Source organism: Symphalangus syndactylus, chromosome 10, assembly GCF_028878055.3.
Source record: "Symphalangus syndactylus isolate Jambi chromosome 10, NHGRI_mSymSyn1-v2.1_pri, whole genome shotgun sequence".
NCBI lineage: Eukaryota > Metazoa > Chordata > Mammalia > Primates > Hylobatidae > Symphalangus > Symphalangus syndactylus.
In genome coordinates, this window is record NC_072432.2 from 127,864,792 (window position 1) to 127,884,473 (window position 19,682).

The window sequence follows — 19,682 nt, forward strand, 5'->3', positions numbered from 1 at the left end:
CATACCCACTGCAGTTTCTTACTTGCAGAACCGTGAGCTAATACATGGGTTTTGTTTAAGTCCCTTGTGCATTAGTAGTTATTTCTTATCCGTTAACAGAAAATGAATGCAATGATTAACCAGTCTTCAGTACTATCCTCCTCTAATCTATTCTCAAAGCTGCTTTTAGAGAATTCTTTCTAAAAACAAAATCTGATTGTAATCCTTTCCTGCTTCCCATTAGCTTTAAAAGAAAATGTAAACAGTGTAATGTCCAAGGCCTTACCACAAGTCACCTATGCTAAAATCACATGGTAAAGTTAAGCTCTCATTTACCTCCATGTGATTGCACATAAAATATCTTTAACTTGCCTGCTTCAACTGGCTAACTCTCACTTTTTTCTAAAGACTCAGTTCACTCATGACTTCTTCTAAACTTCATGATACCCATAGCATCCTTTACATATCTATATCACAACACAAATATTGTGTTCAGATTTTCTGTTGTTACAACAATCAGACTAAGAATAGATATTTCTGCCTCTGTGTTTTAATTACTAGCATAGTGGCTGACCTCAATAGATGTTCAATAAGTTTCTGTTGAATTTTCAAATATTGAAAAAAATTTAATTGTAGCCTCAATCACCCCTTGAGCCCCAGATATGTTTATCAAACAGCTTACTCAGCAACTCATTTGAGTATGTATCTAAAAACAGCATATTAAGCTTGGTGTATCTAGAAAATAACTCTTTATTCTATCCATTCAACACCACAAACCTGCTTCTACAGTGGACTTTTCCATGTCAGTAAATGACAACAAAGTTTTTTTAGGTTCTTAAGATGAAAACACAGGGTGCTGGGTGCAGTGGTTCACGCCTGTAATCCCAGCACTTTGGGAGGCTGAGGCGGGTGGATCATCTGAGGTCAGGAGTTTGAGACTGGCCAACATGGAGAAATCTCGCCTCTACTAAAAATACAAAAATTAGCCAGGTGTGGTGGCACTTGCCTGTAATCCCAGCTACTTGGGAGGTTGAGGCAGGAGAATTGCTTGAACCCAGGAGGTGGAGGTTGTGGTGGTGAGCCTTGATCGTGCCATTGCACTCCAGCCTGGGCGACAGAGCAAGACTCTGTCTCAAAAAAAAAGAAACAAAGAAAAAGATAAAAAGATAAAAACACAGGGGTTGGTTTTAATGCCTTACTTTCTTAAATATAAAATATCTATCCTATTTGTAGGATATTAGCATATTATATTGTCTGTACCTTCAAAATATATCCTGACCACAGCCATGAAGAGCATCCTCAACCACACCATCTTTATTTCTCACTTGGAAAACAGAAGCAACTACTAACTGGTATTCCTGCTGGGTATCCTCTATTTGACACTCTACAACCAGAGCATCTTTTAAAAAACATCTGTCAGATCATGTCATTCCACTGCTCAAAACACTCCTATCCCTTTATATGGAGTTTAAAATAAAATCTTAATGCTTTACTCTTGTTAGTTAGTTACTACACAACCTGCTCTTTATCTCTTTACTTCTATGACTTTATCTAGTATCACTTTTCCTTTGTTTACTAAACTCCAGTCACACATGTTCTCTTCATACAGCCTTGGGACTTTCTGTTTCTTCTACCTAAAATACTCCTTTCCAGAACATTGCTTGGTTGTATACTTCTTATTGTTCAGATCTTAGCTTAAATGTCACATTTTCAGGAATACAATTCCTGACCACTTAGTCTAAAAGAGCCCTTGAATCACTTACACATCATTCCGTTTTATTTTATTCATATCACATAAATAACTGATATATTTTGTTTGTTTATTTACATCCCTCTGACACACATGCACAATACACACACATATGCTGAAATATTTGTTCTATGAAAGCAGACACCTAGGCCATCTCGTTTAATGATGTTCCTATCTTTTAGAAAAAGGGACAAAATAAGCACTTAATGTTTGAATGAAATAATTATTGTCATCAGTGTGGATGCAAGGTCATTACATACGGGAGCACAGTGCAGAACCTGCTCAACCATTCTCAGGAGGCAGCCCCCCAGAAGTAAAGCACACTAAATAAAACCCTTCCTTAGAATCATGATTTAACATTCTTAAGAATGCTATAGAGCCATATATAAGGGGTGAGTGGAAAATTTTCATTTTAATTCCTTTTCCGCATATGCTCAAGATTACATTATTTATTACCTTGGCAAAAGTCTTGATCACTCTCATATTAGAACTATGGCAAGTATTATATTTGCAGGAAGGCAGGGTGAGAGATGAGTAGTTGATTTATTCAGGAGTATAATATAATTACACTAATTATTATCTTACAATAAATTAGTAGCAATCAAGTTTTGTAATGAAGATGTTCAGTCCTTTTAGTCTGGGAACCAGAAGAATGAAATTCATTGAGCAATCTATAAAACAGACATATTCAGTATTTTTTTCTAAAAGCATATCAAGCTAATGTTGGCATAAGAAAAAGCTGATCATAAACACCAGTGTGAATCACTCAAATTATACAAAGTGAATTTTAACTCTAAAAACACCCTCTAAACTCTAAAACAAATGAAGTGACTACAGTCATAGATATATAGATTGCCAAGAAAATGTGTATTCACAAAGAAGGGCTATTTAGTGGATTAGGGGTTCCAGAATCATTGGCATAGGAGTGGAAGGTTTTATTAGGGAATATTTTCATGACAAATTTAAAAAAAATGGAACCTCAATCATCATTTAGTAATATTGTCTAGAGGAAGACATTAGTGGATCTGGTGTTAGATAATCAGTTGTGCCTTCATAGTTTTGTACAAGTCTATTAAATTCTGAAAGCCTTAATATCTCCTTCTATGACACAAAAACAAAACAACTACAAAAATATTCCTTCCTATCACATATGAAAGGTGAGGGTGCAAATGAAAAAATATATGATATAACATTGTAAGTTGCAATGCCTTATTAAAGGTGAGCTATGAATTTTAGGTAATAATGATACACAGATTTGCTAGACATTGAGCACCCAAATGCACGGAAATAGTCCCACCCATTTGTGACACAGCAGAGATTGCTATGAAAATTCAATAAAAATTACATGGAATAACAGCTATTCTAATGTTACATTTGAGCCTGCTAACTTTTACACCCCAGAGACACTGAGGCCCCAAGATCAAAGGCTAGCGTGGATTTCAATAGTTATGTTAAAACAACAGATCACAAGGTTGTACACCTTCAGACCCCCATCTTCAGATCTTGAGAGTACTGTATACCTGAAGAGTTCCTCCCTGCTCCTGAATGGGTCTTTAGCCATAAGGTTATACCTGTACTGTAGCCTTTTCTTTTTTCTCTCTCCATTTTCCCTCCATGTGGCATTTCTGTTCCTGCATATAAGTCCCTAGAGGCCTAAGCATCAGTAGTCACAGCTGTCATGAGTGATTTCTATAAAGCATTTCAGGGTGAAAGGTGCTTCATCCACCTACAATGCTATCATTATCAGTCATCTCAGAAAAATCAGAGCTGAGCCTCCTTCCTGTGTGATAGCAGCTGAAAACTGCTGATATCTTCTTGATATGGATTTCTTGATTGTTAACCTAGAATACAATGTATATTGCTTTGATATAAAATGCATGCAGAAAAGCTTCTTATCTGAAGGATTAAAAGTAAAATCTGGTTTTGTTCTCATTTCCTTCTGTTCTATTTGAACAGCCGGAGTACAGACTTATTTTTACTATCCTTCTGCTTAGAGCAATAGGATTTTTATATTAAACAAAAGAAGGGACTTATTTTAAATATCTAGGCCTAAACCAAGCAAGGAACAAGGGCTACGAGTCAGTGACATGAAAATTGGACTTCATTACATTAGAAGCAACTCTAGATATTTTTTCCCTAATTGATTCAGCAACTGCAGAAAAGTTCATTTACTATAATCAATATTACTTTACATTGTGCCTCAATCAAAAACTACTTTTCCATGGTCAATAGCAATTAGACAAATGGATAGAAATGACAGCATTGATGGTGATGGACTTCAAGATTTATACCTGCCATTCTTTTAAAAAATAACACCAGGGAAACAGCTAATTGCATTATATTGAATTGAAAACCTTTTAGAAACAACCTAGAAAGGGCTTTGAAAATAAGTCAGAAATATCCTAGGTCAGGAAGCTGAGAAAAAAAAGATATATCTAAACCTTTCTCACTGATGTTTTATTAAGTTAATCAAGATCTAACAAATGATAGGAAAAACAAAGAAACAAAACCAAGAAGGACACAAGTGGGATATAAATTGGTACCTTATAGGAATGCTCTAAGAAATGAAACAATTTCACCTGAAAGGACTTTATAAATAGTAGTCTTTGGTTTTCATGAAGAACCATTATTTGTGTCCAATGGAAAGACAGCAAGGAAAAAAGGCAAACTATAGCAGGAGGCATAATAAACATAAGTGATAAGAAAGGAGTGAGCACCTGTAAAGAACCAAATGACTTGTCTGAATGAACAGAGAAAAGGATTTACCTTCCGGTGTAGTGCATGTTAATCCAGCTATGTGCATGCATCCCACATCTCACATGCTGGCTGCTTTGTGATGAGCATTCTCATTTTTCTCTTTGATGCATTTCAAAACCTATAGTGGATGCTTTAGACCAATACTTCCAGGAGAACAAAATTGCAATAGTACAGAGGGAAAGTTCATTAAGCATTGTTAGAATCAAGATGGGGTAAGTTAAACTAAGGACAGTACAGGCAGTGGAAGCCAGAGAAGCACCTGCAATGGAGCATGAGGAGTTGCAGCAGAAAGAGATGGAGGCTGGGGTGGAGACTTCACTGCCACAAAAAGAGGTCATCGGTGTGGATGCAAGGTCATTAGGTATGAGTGTACAGTGCACAACCTGCTCAACCATCCACAGGAAGCAGCTACCCAGCAGTAAAGCACACTCAATTCAACTCTTTCTTACAATCATGATTTAATATTATATCACAGTTTAATTTGATCAAAACACTATGACAGCAAGACTATGTGACCAAATCTTAATTACATAAACTCAGCAGTTAGTAAAGTGGCAAGGTCCTGGAACAGGGTATGCAGATGAAGTCTGGTGGATAGTATATCCCAAATTACTATAGGACACTAAGTCTTGGGGAATATTAATATTAAAAGAGCATAACTGTATCACAACCAATGTAACTTTCTTATTTTTCTGGGGATTTCTCTCTTCAAACTAGTAGTCCTTCCAAAAAAAAAAAAAAACCTGGTGGTTAGTATAAAATATAACATATTATATATGTAATATATAATAATATAAAAAGGATATATTAAAATAAAAAATAGTCTGGTAGTTAGTATATCCCTACAAACCAAATTACTACAGGACACTAAGCCTTGGGGACTACTAATATTAAAAGGGCATAATTGTATCACAACCAATTTAACTTTCTTATTTTTCCAGGGATTTCTCTTTTCAAAATAGCAGTCCTTAAAAAAAAAATACCTGGAAACACCCATCTCATACTTTTGCTTTCTGATTTGTAGAAGTTTTTAGACTGTGTTACAAATACCTACAAAATACTCACACTTTCTTCTCTCATCTTGCTGAAGCAACCCTTAACTTTCTGTGACCATACACCTTCTAGCATCTATTCTTACCATCCATCTCCATCCATTATCCTCATAGTGCTCAGAAGAATCCTTCGAACATATAATGAATTGGATAATACTATTGTCCTATCTGAACCATTTCAATAACTTTCAGTTATACTTCAATTTGATTCCAGGATTGTACTAATGGGTCTGAAATGACCTGCGAGATACACTTCCCCCATAGCCTTAGCTCATACTATTCCCCTTAGTTTATGGTTCTCAATGCACTAAGCACTTCTTTACCTGAGGAACTTACCCTCTCAATCTCCCTTTCCTGCCTTTCTGTTAAGAGCTGTCCCTAATATCTGGGGAAGCTATGAGACAATCTTTCTTAGCATATGATTTATGGGTACTTGTCCTGGAAAAGAGAAGAATTAGCCAGAAGCCCTGATAGTCTCCCATATTTCTTTTATTTGATGTAAATAGTTATCTATGAGCACTCCACTTTGATTCCTAATAGTGTGGTTCATTGATGAGCTTCTGATGAGATTTTAAGAAGCCCCAAGAGGCAAGAAAGAAGGGAGACAGATGGAAAACAAGCAATTATAAGCCTAGTGATGAGTATGAAAAATGAGAAAAGATCCATTTAGAAATAATAAGTTTTAAAAAGCTAAGGAAAGAGATTGTTATCTATAGCAGGAGAAACCTAAGGAAGTAATGAATGTAAAATTCCAAAATTAAAGTACCAATGGACCTAAAAAGTCAGAGGAATTACTAAACATGATATAAATGCACACAGAGAGACAGGGAATGCAAGCAAATGAATGAGAAAGTCCAGTGTGAAATACTCTTAATAATATTTTGACTTATATAACAATAAGAGAATAAAAAAAGCTAATTTTGAATCTTTGTAGAAAGTTAATTCCTAAAATTTTGACCTGTTATAAAATTAGCATTGATCCCAAATTCTCATTGGTCCAACACTCAGCCACATGAACATTCTTGTTGTGTCTCAAAGGGACAAAATAGATGTTAGTACTTCAGGCAGGTTTGTTTTCCTTCAATTATGCTATTTACTTTCTGCAATGCAATGACTTTCATCAATGATCTTTTGTTAAAAATAAAATGCTGTATGTACAATGCACACACAACTTGTTGAAAATAGGACAGAGCTTTTACTATTTTAACTTCATTCGGGCATCCAGTACAAGTCTGCTCTTACATTAAGCTATATTGTGTTCCTGCCTTCTCATTTAAGAGTGACATGGAGATCCAATTTATAAGCATCCAGTTGAATGCAGAGGCATTCATGTCTTGTGAGGACATACACAAGTGTAGTAGGCATGAATGGGTTTGCTGTGCTTGTCACAGTTCATTGGAAGCTGAAGATGAATCAACAACAAAGAGGACATTTTAAATTATCATTTTGATTTCAATTTACTGCTACACCCACAAGTCTCGCTAAGCAATAGAGCAAATAAATAATCACTCTATAACAGGAAAACCACTCATCCTTTACACAAACCAAGATGACTGTAGTAATTACCAGGGACTTGAATAGGGCTAAATTGTCAACTAAAAATGATAACAAGTAGTATGAGTATTAAGACTCCAAAATTGAGCTTGTAGAATTTTTAATTTTGCTTTATTTTGTTCTTTTCTTCTACTGAGAATTATGAAACAATGTGATCAGAACAGAGTTCTGATATAGTTTCTAAAAAAATTCACTTGGAAAAAAAACTAGAATATGAAAAAATTCTCTGAACCAGAATAACCTTTTTTATTCCAGTACTTTCAATTATATTTTATATAACAGAATATATTGCTAAACATACATATATGGATTTCTGTGGGTGAATGATTATGTGTGTATGTGTTCGCCAGAGTTTTGGGATACCTGCTATATAACAGATATCAAATATTTCATTTACTCTTTACAAAAAAAAAACAGTTAAATGCGTATTATAATTCCAAATTTAGAGAAGAAGGAAGGGAGATTTGGTTAAAATAACTGGACTCAATGAACACAGCTAGAGGGTGATGAAGGTGATATTCAATTTGTACCCAGGAATTTTGGCCCCTGTTATGGGTTAAATTGTGTTTTCCAAAAATAGATGTTGATGTCCTAATCCCCAGTGCCCGAGAATGTGAGCTTATACAGAAATAGGTTTGTTGACAGGGCACAGTGGCTCATGCCTATAATCCCAGCTACTAGGGAGGCTGAGGCAGGAGAATCACTTGAACCTGGGAGGCAGAGGTTGTGGTGAGCTGAGATCACGCCATTGCACTCCAGCCTGGGTAACAAGATGAAGACTCTGTCTCAAAAAAACAAAGAAAAGAAAAAATAAGAAAAGAAAAGAAACGAGATTCATTGCAAATGAGTTAGATTAATTAATTAAGATGAGGTCATACTGGAGTAGGGTGGACCATTAATCCAATATGACTGGTGTCTTTGTAAGAAAACAACAAGGGACACAGAGATAGACACACAGGACCAAACAAGTAGGGAGATTTGAAAAATGTCCATTGTTTTAATCCACTCAGTCTATGATACTTTGTTATTGCAGCTCTAGAAAATGAATATAACCCCCTGAACCAGTGTTCCTTCTCCTGTGGCACACTGCCTCCACTACTTAGGAATGAAGTGGGACCAAAGGAAGTTTGAAGCCATGGAAATGATTTTACTCTAAAGTTTTCTATGACTTCGAAATGCTCGTCTTCTCTCTTCGTTCTCTCTTTTTATCTTCCACTTTATTTGTCAGACATGGAGATAAGCACTATGCAGACGTTATTTTATTTTATTCTAGCAATAGCCAAAGGATAATTACTACAATTATTATCTTTATATTATAAATGAAGAAACTGAGACTTAGAGAGTCAAACTTGTCAAAGGTTATAAATAAAGTAAGTTATGAAACTGGGATTCAAAGCTGAATCTATCTGATTTCAGAGCCCAAATTCAAGCCGTCTTCTCATACTGCATTATTTCAGTCTACTTCAGGCCATGATAGTATACAATTCACTGTTTATACTTTCGAATAAAGGTAAACAAAAGTAAATGGAAGCAACCATTAAAAAGAATGGCTAAGAAAATTATTTCCTGTGGAACTTTATGGAATAGGATGCAGAAAGAACAAATATTTGGTGCCAGCTTACACTGTATTAGATAAAAGGTTAAATTGAATTTACATATTTTCTTATTTAACTTTCAAAATATAATTTAGGTCTATTGTGCAGGCAAAGCATTGAGGCTCAAAGAGACAAAATGACTCAGGTTTATATAGAGTATACGTGAAAGAGGCAAGATTCAAATCTAGTACTTTATGCCTCATACTTTCCAGTTCCCCCTGAAATAGATGAGAAGTTTATCACTAAAAGCAGCTTAGTGCATTGTTTCTTTCCTATCTCACTCTTATTTTCCATACATATCTCTATAGTATTTATAATTTTAGGTCTTCCAATGAGCTCCTTCACTTTCTGGTTTTTTTTTTTTTTCAGAGATTTCTAAAATACCACCAGTTGCATTTCACAGATGCCACATTCTCAAGAATTGGGGAGAATGTCCATACGTGTAGGGAAAGATGCCCAGCATACAAGAAAGTGGCTGTGCATGTTCTGCCAGGCCACAGGCATCAGCATTCCTTCCCAAAAAGCAATTGGAGAGGATCAACAGAACACTATTTATATAAGGAAACAAGATAACCTGGTTCCTACATTTCTATTCTCCCATCTATCAAAGACTATAGAAATGGTTCTTGGTTAAGGTAGGAATGCAGGAAAGGCTGAGAAGTATAAGTAAAATGATTCTGTACCCTAACATATCACTGACTGCTGTGAACTGAATTGTGTTCCCATAGCATTCATATATTAAAGCCCTAACCTCCAGTGTGAAGTTACTTGGAGATTAGTCTTTTGGCATGTAATTAGCTTTAGATGAGGTTATAAAAGTGGAGCTCTCACGATGAGATTAGTACCTTTATAAGGAGACATACCAGAGAGCTTATTTTCTCTCTGTTTCGCCTCCATGTGAAGACACAAGAAGGCAGCAGTCTTCAAGCCAGTAAGAGGGATCTTTCCTCTGGAACTGTAAGAAATAAATTTCTGCTGTTTAAGTCACCAGTCTATGGTATTTTGTTATGATAGCCCAAGCAGACTAAGACACCACCCAGTAGAAATTTTTGTGGTGATGATGAAAATGTTATATATCCGTGATGTCCAACATTATTGTCACTAGCCACATTTGGGTAATGTGGATGAAGAACTGAATTGTTAATTTTATTCAATTGTATTTAATTAAAATTTGTCTAGCTGTATTTGGCTAGTGCTTACCATATTGGACAGTGCAGCTGTACAACAAAACACAGTCTTCTTGCAATTTGTCCCCCAAAGAAGACTGCAGTATAGCTGCCTGGTCGCATCATTCCCATACATACTCACATCTGCCCCAACAGCTGGTCCTGCAGTGGCCATGTCCCACTGACAGACCACTGCAGAGCCACCCAGCATGAAAGGTGACCCAACAGCAGCCAGAGAGACAGATGCCTGCCTAGCTGTGCCCATACACGCCAAGCTAGTCCTCAGTATAAGATAACCATAATACTGTCATCACAAATTCTCACAGCCTAGGCCACTGAGGCAATTGCAGACATTGCTGACACAAAAGATGCTGACAGGGATTACAGCTAAAGAGACTGCACCATGCTACTGAGTCTACTCAGAACCAAATTGAATGCAACATAACCAAATAAAACCCCAGAACCCATCTACAGGAAAGAGCCTTCTCATAAAAGCTACTCCATAAAGATCACACCACTGCACTACAGCCTGGGTAACAGAGCACAATCCCATTTCTGAATTAAATAAATAAGTAAATTTTTAAGAAGTTACTACATACAATTGTAAAAAGTTTTTATTCCAACAGATATGCAGATATCAATGTAAGGACACAAGAAACATGAATAATCAAGTAAACATGACACTCTACAAAGAATACAATAAGTCTCCAGTAATAGACCCCAAAGAAAAGAACACTCACAAAACGCCTGAAAATAAATTTAAAATAATGATCTTAAGGAAACTCATCGAGATACAAGGAAATACACACAAATAATTCAGTGAAATTAAGAAAACGATTCATGGTCTGAATGAAAATCAAGTCATAATTACAAAAAAGAATTAAACAGAAACCTTGGTGCTAAATAATGCAATAAATAAAATGAAAAACACAACTGAGTGCTTCAACAATAGAATAGATCAAGCAGAAGAAAAAAGTGTTTAAATTTGAAGATAGGCATTTTTTGAAATAACCGACTCAGAATATTAAAAATAAATAAAAGTAATAAAAACTAAAGGATGCCTACAGGACTCATGGGACACCACAAAACAAACAGCTATTTGCTTTATAGGAGTTACAGTGGGAGAAGTGAGGGAGAAAGGCACAGAAGACCTATTTAATAAAATAATAGTTGAAGTCTTCCCAAATATGGGGAAAGATATGATCATCCAGATTCAGAAAGCTCAAATGTGCCCAATTACATTTAACTCAAAAAGATCTGCTCGAAGGCATATTATACACAAACTATCAAATTCAAAACAGAGAGAATTCTAAAAGATGAAAGAGAATAGCACCAAGTTACATATAAGGGAATCTCTATTAGACTACCTGCAGACTTCTCAGCAGAAACCTTGCAGGCCAGGAGGGAATAAAATAATATATTCAAATTCAGAAAGAATAAAAAACTGTCAACTAAGAATACTACCTTCAACAAAGCTATACTTCAGAAATAGAGAAGTAAAGACTTCCCCAGACGAACAAAATCTGAGGAAATTTATGACCACTAAATCAGCCTTACAAGAACTGCTTAAGGGGGTGCTACATCTGGAAACTAAAGGACGATAATCACTATCATGAAAATACAATAAAATAGAAAACTTGCCAATTCATAAATTGAACTCAGAATACCCCAGTGATGTAACAGTGTAATGTAAATCTCTCAATCCTTTAGTATGGAAGTTTACAGTCAAAATAGTCAAAAACAGTAAGCTATCATTAGCAGCTAAGTAACACATAATAGATTTTTAAAAAGTAAATTAAGACAACAAAAATATAAATTGTGGAGAGGAGAGAAAATGTCTAGAGTATTTTTATACCACCAAGGTTAAATTGCTCTCAGCTTAAAATAGGTTATTACAGCCACAAGACTTTTTATGTTACCCTTATGGTAACCACAAAGAAAGAAATTGTAGCAGATATACAAGTAATACAAAGAAAGAAAACAAGGCTCAGCACCACAGAAAACCACCAAACCACAGAGTAAACAACAAACAGAGGAAGAAAGAAACAAAGGATCTACAAAATATTCAGAAAAAAAATTAACAAAAACGAAGGAGTAAATCCTTAAGTTCTTATCTATCAATAATAACCTTGAATGTAAGTGGGTCAAATTCTCAAATAAAAATATATAGTGTAGCTGAATGGATAGAAACAGCAACAAAAACAAACAAACAAAAAACAGAAGACCCAACTATATGATGCCTGTAAGAGATTCATCTCACCATTAAAGACAAGCAAACTGAATGTGAAGAAACGAAAAAAGACATTTCATACAAATGGAAACCAAAAGAGAAAAGGAGTAGCCACATTTATATCACGTAAATTAGACTTTAAATCAAATATTGTATAAAGAGACATAGAAGGCATTATATAATGGTAAAGACATCAATTCAAGAAGAGACTGTAACAATTATAAATAAATGTCCACCCAACACTGAGGCACTCAGCTACTAAAGCAAATATTAATAAACCTAAGCAGAGAGAAGGACAGCAATATCACAAAAGTATGAGACTTTACCACCTAACTTTCAACAATGAACAGGTCATCTAGACAAAAAAAATAGATAAAGAAATATTAGATATAAATCATATCATAGACAAAATGAACCTAACAGACATTTACAGAACATTCAGGACATTTCATCCAACGGTGTCAGAATACTTGTTTTTCTCAACTGCATATGTAACATTCTCCAGGATAGATCACATGTTACGCCACAAAACAAGTCTTAAATTTAATGAGACAGAGATAATATCAGGTATCTTTTCCAACCACAATGATATTAAACTATATAAATTAACAATAAGTAAAACTTTCTAAACTTTATGAATACATAAAATTAACATGCTTCTGAAAGATCAAGGAGTTAATAAATTTTTTAAAAAACTAAAAATTTTGAGACAAGAATGGAAATACATCACACCAAATCTACGGGACACAGCAAAAACAATTCTAAGTAGAAAATATATAACAATAAATGTCTACTATATCAAAAAAGAAGAAAGATTTCTAATAAATAAGCTAATGATTCAACTCAAGGAACCAGAAAAACAAGTTCAAACTAAACACAAAATTGGTAGAAGAAAGAAATGCTAAAACTCAGAGTAGAAATAAACAAAATATAGACTAAACAAAATGAAGAGTTGGTTTGTTGAAAAGATAAACAATATTAACAAACCTTTACCTAGATTAATTATGAAAAAATGAAAGAATACTCAAATAAAAACAGTTTAAAAGGAGACATTACAATTGATATCACAGAAATACAGTGAATCATAGGAGACTATTATAGACACCTAAATGTCAAATAATTTGTTAACATAGAAGAAATGGATAAACTCCTGGATATATACAACCTACCAAGATTAAATTATAGCGAAACAGAAATCTGAACAGACCAATAATGCGTGAGGAAATTGAATCTAATAAAAAGTCTTTTATCAAAGAAAAGCTCAGAATCTGATTACTTCAATGCTGAACTCTATTAAATATTCAAATAATAATAATATCAATGATCCAAAAAATTGAGGAAGAAGGAATACTTCCAGACTTATTCATGAGGCTGGCATTACCCTGATTGCAAAACCAGAAAAGGACACACACACACAAAACTAAACAAAACAAAAATTTACAGGCCAGTAGCTCCGATGACCGTAGATTAAAAAATTCCCAGCAAGACACTAGCAAACCAAAGCCATCAGCACATTAAAAAGATCACTCACTGTGATCAACTGGGAGTCATCCCAGGGATGCAAGGACGATTTACAGAAATCGATAAATGTGATGCACCACATTAGGAGAAAGAAAGATAAAAATTATATGTTCATTTCAATAGATGCAAAAAAGTCCTTTGACAAAACTCAATATCCCTTCCTGATAAAAATTATAACAAATTAGGCATAGAAGGTATGTACTTCCACACAGTAAAGGCTATATATGCCAACTCACAGCTAACATCTTACTGAATGGAGAAAAGGTGAACACATTTCCTCTGAGATCAAGAACAAATGAGAATGCCCACTTTTACCACTGCTATTCAACATAGTACTGGAAATGCTGGCCAGAGAAATTAGCCAAGAGAGAAAAAAAAAATAAAACTCATCCAAATTGAGAAGAGAAAGTCAAATTGTACCTTTTGCAAATGACATGATTTTATATACAGAAAACACTAAGGATTTCAACAAAGACAACAAAACTGTTAGAACTAATAAATAAATTCAGATAAGTTGCAGGATACAAAATCAACATACATAATTCATTATAAGCCAATAGTGAGCTATCTGAAAACAAATAAATAATAATAATAATTTCATTTACAATAGCCACAATAAATAAGCTACCTAGAAATAAAGATGTTAAAGATCTCTACACTGAAAACTATTAAACATTAATGCAAGAAATTTAAAAAGACAGAAAAACATAGCAAGATGTCCCACAGGAATGGATTGAAACAATTAATATTGTTAAAATAGCCAAAATAATGGTAGTTAAAACTACCCAAAAAGATGTACAGATATAATGCAAGCCCTATCAAAATCATAAGAGCACTTTTCACAGAAATAGAAAAAAAAATTCTAAAATTTATATAAAACCACAAAATACTCTGAGTAGCCAAAGCTATCCTCAGCAAAAAGGAACAAAGCTGGAGACATCAAACTACCTGACTTTAAAATATACTACCAACATATAGTAACCATGGCGTAAAAACAGACATGGATCAGTGGAACAGAATAGAGAACCCAGAAATAAATTCATAGATCTTCAGCAAACTGATTTTCAACAAAGTTTCTAAGAACACAGATTGTAGAAAAGACAGTATTTTCAATAAATGGTGCCTGAAAAATTGGATATCTACATGAAGAAGAATGAGACCCCTATCTGTCACCATATAGAAAAACCAACTCAAAATGTAGTAAAGAATTAAGTGTAAGATGGAAAATTACGAAACTACTAGAAGAAAACACAGAGGAAATGTTGCATGACATTGACTAAGCAAGGTTATTTTAAACATGACCTCAAAAGCACAAAAACAGACAAATGAGATTACATCAAACTAAAAAGTACAACAAATGAAGCTATTAACAGAGAGAAAAGAAAAACTACAGAATAAAAGAAAATATTTGCAAATTACACATCTAACAAGATGTTAATATCCAGACTACATAAGAAACTCAGACAGCAAAAAGACAAGTAACTTGATTTAAAAATGAGCAAAAGACCTTAATAGACATTTCTCCAAAAAAAAAAAAAAAGCATACAAATCACCAACAGGGATGTTTTTAAAATGCTTAACATCACTACTTATCAGGGAAATGCAAATCAAATTCACAACAAAGTACCACTTCACTTTAGGTAGAATGGCGATTATCAGAAACACAAAAGAAAATAAATGTTAGTAAGGATGTGGAGAAAAGGGGAGATGATAGATAGATGATAGATAGATGATAGATGATAGATAGATAGATAGATAGATAGATAGATATACAGATATAGATATATGAATACTATTCAGCCATTAAAAAAGAATGGAGTCTTGTCATTTGTGACTACATGGATGAACCTGGAGGACATCATGTTAAGTGAAATAAGCTAAGCACAGAAAGACAAATCGTGCTTGATCTCACTCATATGTAGAATTTAAAAAAAAAAAGAAATAGAGTAGAAACAGGGAGTACAAGAGTGTCTACCAGAGACTTGCAAGGGGACATGTTACAGAGAGGATGGAAAAAGGTTGGTCAATGGGTACAAAGTTACAAGTAGGTAGCACAAATAAATTCTGGTGTTCCATTGCACAGTAGGGTGACTATGGTTGACAGCAAACTATTGTATATTACAAAATAGCTAAGAGAGGCTTTTGGATGTTCTCACCACAAAGAAATGATAAATGTATGAGGTGATGGATACACTAATGACCCTGAAAGATCATTGTACAACATAGATATGCATTAAAACATCAAATTTTACCCCCTCAATATGTACAATTACAATGTCTCAGTTTAAACAATTAAAAACTAAATTTAAAAAGACTAAAGCTAAACAGAATATATGCTAAATTATCTTCTGGAACAGGCTTGGTATCTTAGGTGTAGGCCCAAGGGAAAGAGACTCTAGGACAGAGACGTGTACCCAAAATTATTGGAGGGTGCCCTCAGGACTGATGCCTGACTGGAAATAGGATTAAGCCAAAGGAGAATTTTAACTGAAATGTTGATCCCATTAGATCTCTGGTGCCAAGGTGGCCCTTCAGAAGTGTCCTATCCTGGAGGAATGGGGGCTGGGCCTTTAGACCCCCTACCATTCCCCACAATTGACCTGCCATTGGTTGAGCTTTGGACCCAGTGAAGATCATGATTTAGGCAAGAAAGTTCTCTTCCACAGAGGGCATTGCAAGTGACTCATCCGTGCACGGTCATCTGCACAGCTACTCCCAGCTGTGGGCGGAATGTTTGTCTCAGTCCTGAAGGAGTAATCTGGGCTGTATAGCATAGTATAAACTACACTTGATTTAAAATATTATTTTACTTTATTGCCATAAAAATGTTCTTACCTATCTGTTCATAGTCCCAGTTTTTTGACTTATAAAATAGATGTATCTCCATAAGGGCATTAATGTATACTGCTAATCCTGTATGTAGGTTTACCTCCAAAGCAAGCATTGGATAGAATAACTTTTTTTAAAAAAAGACTTATTTTCAGGGCTAGATATTTTAAATTATCAAAGAATATAAGGGACGATCTTTTCAGAAAGATTTGCTGGAAGGTTGAGAGGCCCAAATTTTAGTGTTCTTCCTGTTTGTTCCACTAATCAAATGCTAAAAGTGGCCAAAAAGCAAAGTAAGACTTTCATTTTAAATATCAGAAAATTAAAGCCTAGAAATATAGAGAGAAATGCTTAATATTTTTATTCGTGTGTCTATTCAATGTGTTATTCAATGAATTTCAACTACGTGTCAGATACTGCTGAATACCAGGATATAAAAAAAGTAAGGTGTGAGTCTTGAAGTTGAGGGACTGTAGTCTCAAAGAAAAGCCAAGTGAATTATAAAATAATGTAATAACTGCTCTGTATTAGGTTGAATTGTGGTCCCCCAAAGACACGATCACCTATATCTTCAGGACTTTATTTGGAATTAGAATGTTTGCAGATTTACTTAAGTTCAGGATCTTCATATGAGATCATCTTGGTTTTGGCAGTCCCTAAATCCAACAATGAATGTACTTTAAAAGGACAGAATAGGGGACACACAAAGACACAGGGAAGAAGGCCATGTGAAGACAGAGGCAGAGATTGGGACTATGCTTCCCAATCTAAGGAATGCCAGGAATCCCTGGAAGCAAAAAGGAACAATAAAGTATTCCTGCCTAGAGCCTTCAGAGGGAGCATGGTCCTACCAAAACTGATTTTGGACTTCAGGCCTAAAAAGTGTGAGAACAGAAATGTCCTCTGTCTCCAATTACTAAGTGGTGGTTTGTTGTGGCAGCCCGAGGAACTCCCTACCTGCTGTAACAGAGATAGAAGCAAAATATATGGTGAAATGGAGTAGAACCAAGCTCTCTCTGGAGCACTGTGGTTTTCCAATGGACATGATATTAGACCCAGAACTTTAAAAAAGAGTAAGTATTTTCCAGGTGAAGTTATTTTAGGGCCAATCTACCATTTCATTCTTGTTGGCAGAACTTAAGTTGGTCGTGCTGGTGATGTTTGGGAATGATAAGCTCACTATGCAGTTGACCTTTGAACAAAACAGATTTGAAGTACAAGGGTCCACTTACACAGATTTTCTTCTACCTCTGCCACTTCTGAAATAGCAAGACCATCCCCTCCCCTTCCACCTCCTCTTCAGCCGACTCAACCTTCATCACGAGGATGAAGATCTTTATGATGATCCACTTCCAGTTAATAAATAGTAAATATATTTTCTCTAGTTTATTATTTTCTTAATAACATTTTTCTTTCCTCTAGCTTACTTTACTGTAAGAATTTAGTATATAATACATATATAAAATATGTGTCAATTGACTGTTTATGTAATCGATAAGGTTTCCAGTCAACAGTAGACTATTAGCAGTTAAGTATTTGAGGAGTCAAAAGTTATATGCAGATTTTTGACAGCACAGGATTGGGGGTTCAGCAACGCTGACCCCCATGTTGTTCAAGGATTAACTATGGCTACCTTAAACTATGTAGAGTTTATTTTAAAGATAGACATGTAAATAAGTAAACAAGGATTTCAGCCATATGCATGGATTTCAAAGGAAGCCAGGCAAAGCAAAGCATCCAAGCTAAGAAGGAGCAGAAACAGTAGCAAAACTAAAGTCTCTGAGCTTGGACAAGTCAATCATTTGAATCCTAAGCAGCTCTAGAAATCTCTGCAGCAAAGCTTCACAATTTTTATTCTAACTCTTTACTATTAACTCAGATCTACCTCTTTATCTGTCCACTTACTTTTCTGTTAACAATTTGATGATTTCCCTCCAGGTTTCCTAACACAAACTCCAGGAAAAGAATCATATTGACTCACCTAGTAATCTGCCAAGCCCTGTCAGAGGCTACGGACGTTCCTATTCCACTTTTCAAAGCCTGTCAAAGATGACAAAGATGACAAACAAGTGGTAAGATTCTAGAAAAGTCTACAGTTGTGAAGGGCCTTAAATGTCTATCTGAACAATTTTAATTTTATTCTTTGTATTCAGGTAATTAAAATATTCTTTTCTATGGGGAAATGTCATGATTAACTTTGCTTTTTAGGAAGACACCTGTACAACTAAAAACTGAAATGCAATGAGACTTGTGGTAAAGGTGTTAGTGAGAAGCTTTTCTAGTGTTCAAATCAGATAAGGGCTGAGATAGGACTGGAACCCAGTGTTTTTCTGCCATCTACTCCTAAGTAATTTTGTGTAGAAAGCTGTCTAAAATATGAAGCGCACAGATCTCTTGAGATTTTCTGCTTTGATCTTTGCTTTTTTATGCAGCTTCATTTAGCACCAATTTATCAGTGGAAAAGGGGATTTGATGACTTCGGGTTCGTGGATGGCGATGTACCATGCTTCCATACCGGAGGGAGGCAAAACCTCAAAACCTTGGCATTTCTATGCATGATTTTAACAGCTTGAGTTATATAAATGCTTTTTGCTGTAGAAAAAAAAAGCCAGGCATCAACCAAAACATCTTCCACAAAATGACTAGGTAATAAAGATTAAGTATAGAGTAAATCCATTTGACTTTAGGTAAAAGACAACCCCAGATATTTATTATTGCTGTCTTTTTTGTTTTCCTTTTCTTTCTCTTTCAATTAAGATACAACTTTGAGTTATAAGCATTCCAATCATGTCATTATCAAGACACTTTGGAAAGGGGAGGAGGGAGGGTTGGCAAGATTTATGCATATACCGTGCATGCAGATACAATAGGCACAGAGTAGAAAACAAAGGCTCGTGTCAACCAGCCGTTTTCCATCTTACATTTCAAACTGTCATTTTAAACAAGCAAATACAAACATTCCTGAGCAAGGAGAAAAAGCAAAGCAGTGTGTTACTTTTTTTTGGGGGGGGGGTTCTTTTTTTTTTTTTTTTATCTTTCAGTGAGTTTCCTAATAACGCCTTTGACAAGTAACATGCTTTTTCCATTTGCAATAAAACTCACTAAAGAATAGGCAGCTCTCCTTTCCTTTATCAGCTTCCTTTGTTACTGCTGCCACAGGAGACTTTTTTTTTCCAAATAAGTCCTCAACGAAGAGGGAGATGTTTTATAATGAGTAATTACACCAAGATCATTTCATTAACACTTTAT

General features: G+C 35.0%; 1 long non-coding RNA gene across 1 annotated transcript in view; it reads left to right on the forward strand.

The window, feature by feature from the left end:
• LOC129491499 (uncharacterized) overlaps nt 1–19,682 on the forward strand; it is a 93,293-nt gene that overhangs the window by 13,008 nt on the left and 60,603 nt on the right. The window contains exon 2 of the long non-coding RNA XR_008660566.2: nt 18,372–18,505. This is a non-coding gene — a long non-coding RNA (uncharacterized lncRNA). The remainder of the gene's footprint in view (nt 1–18,371; nt 18,506–19,682) is intronic.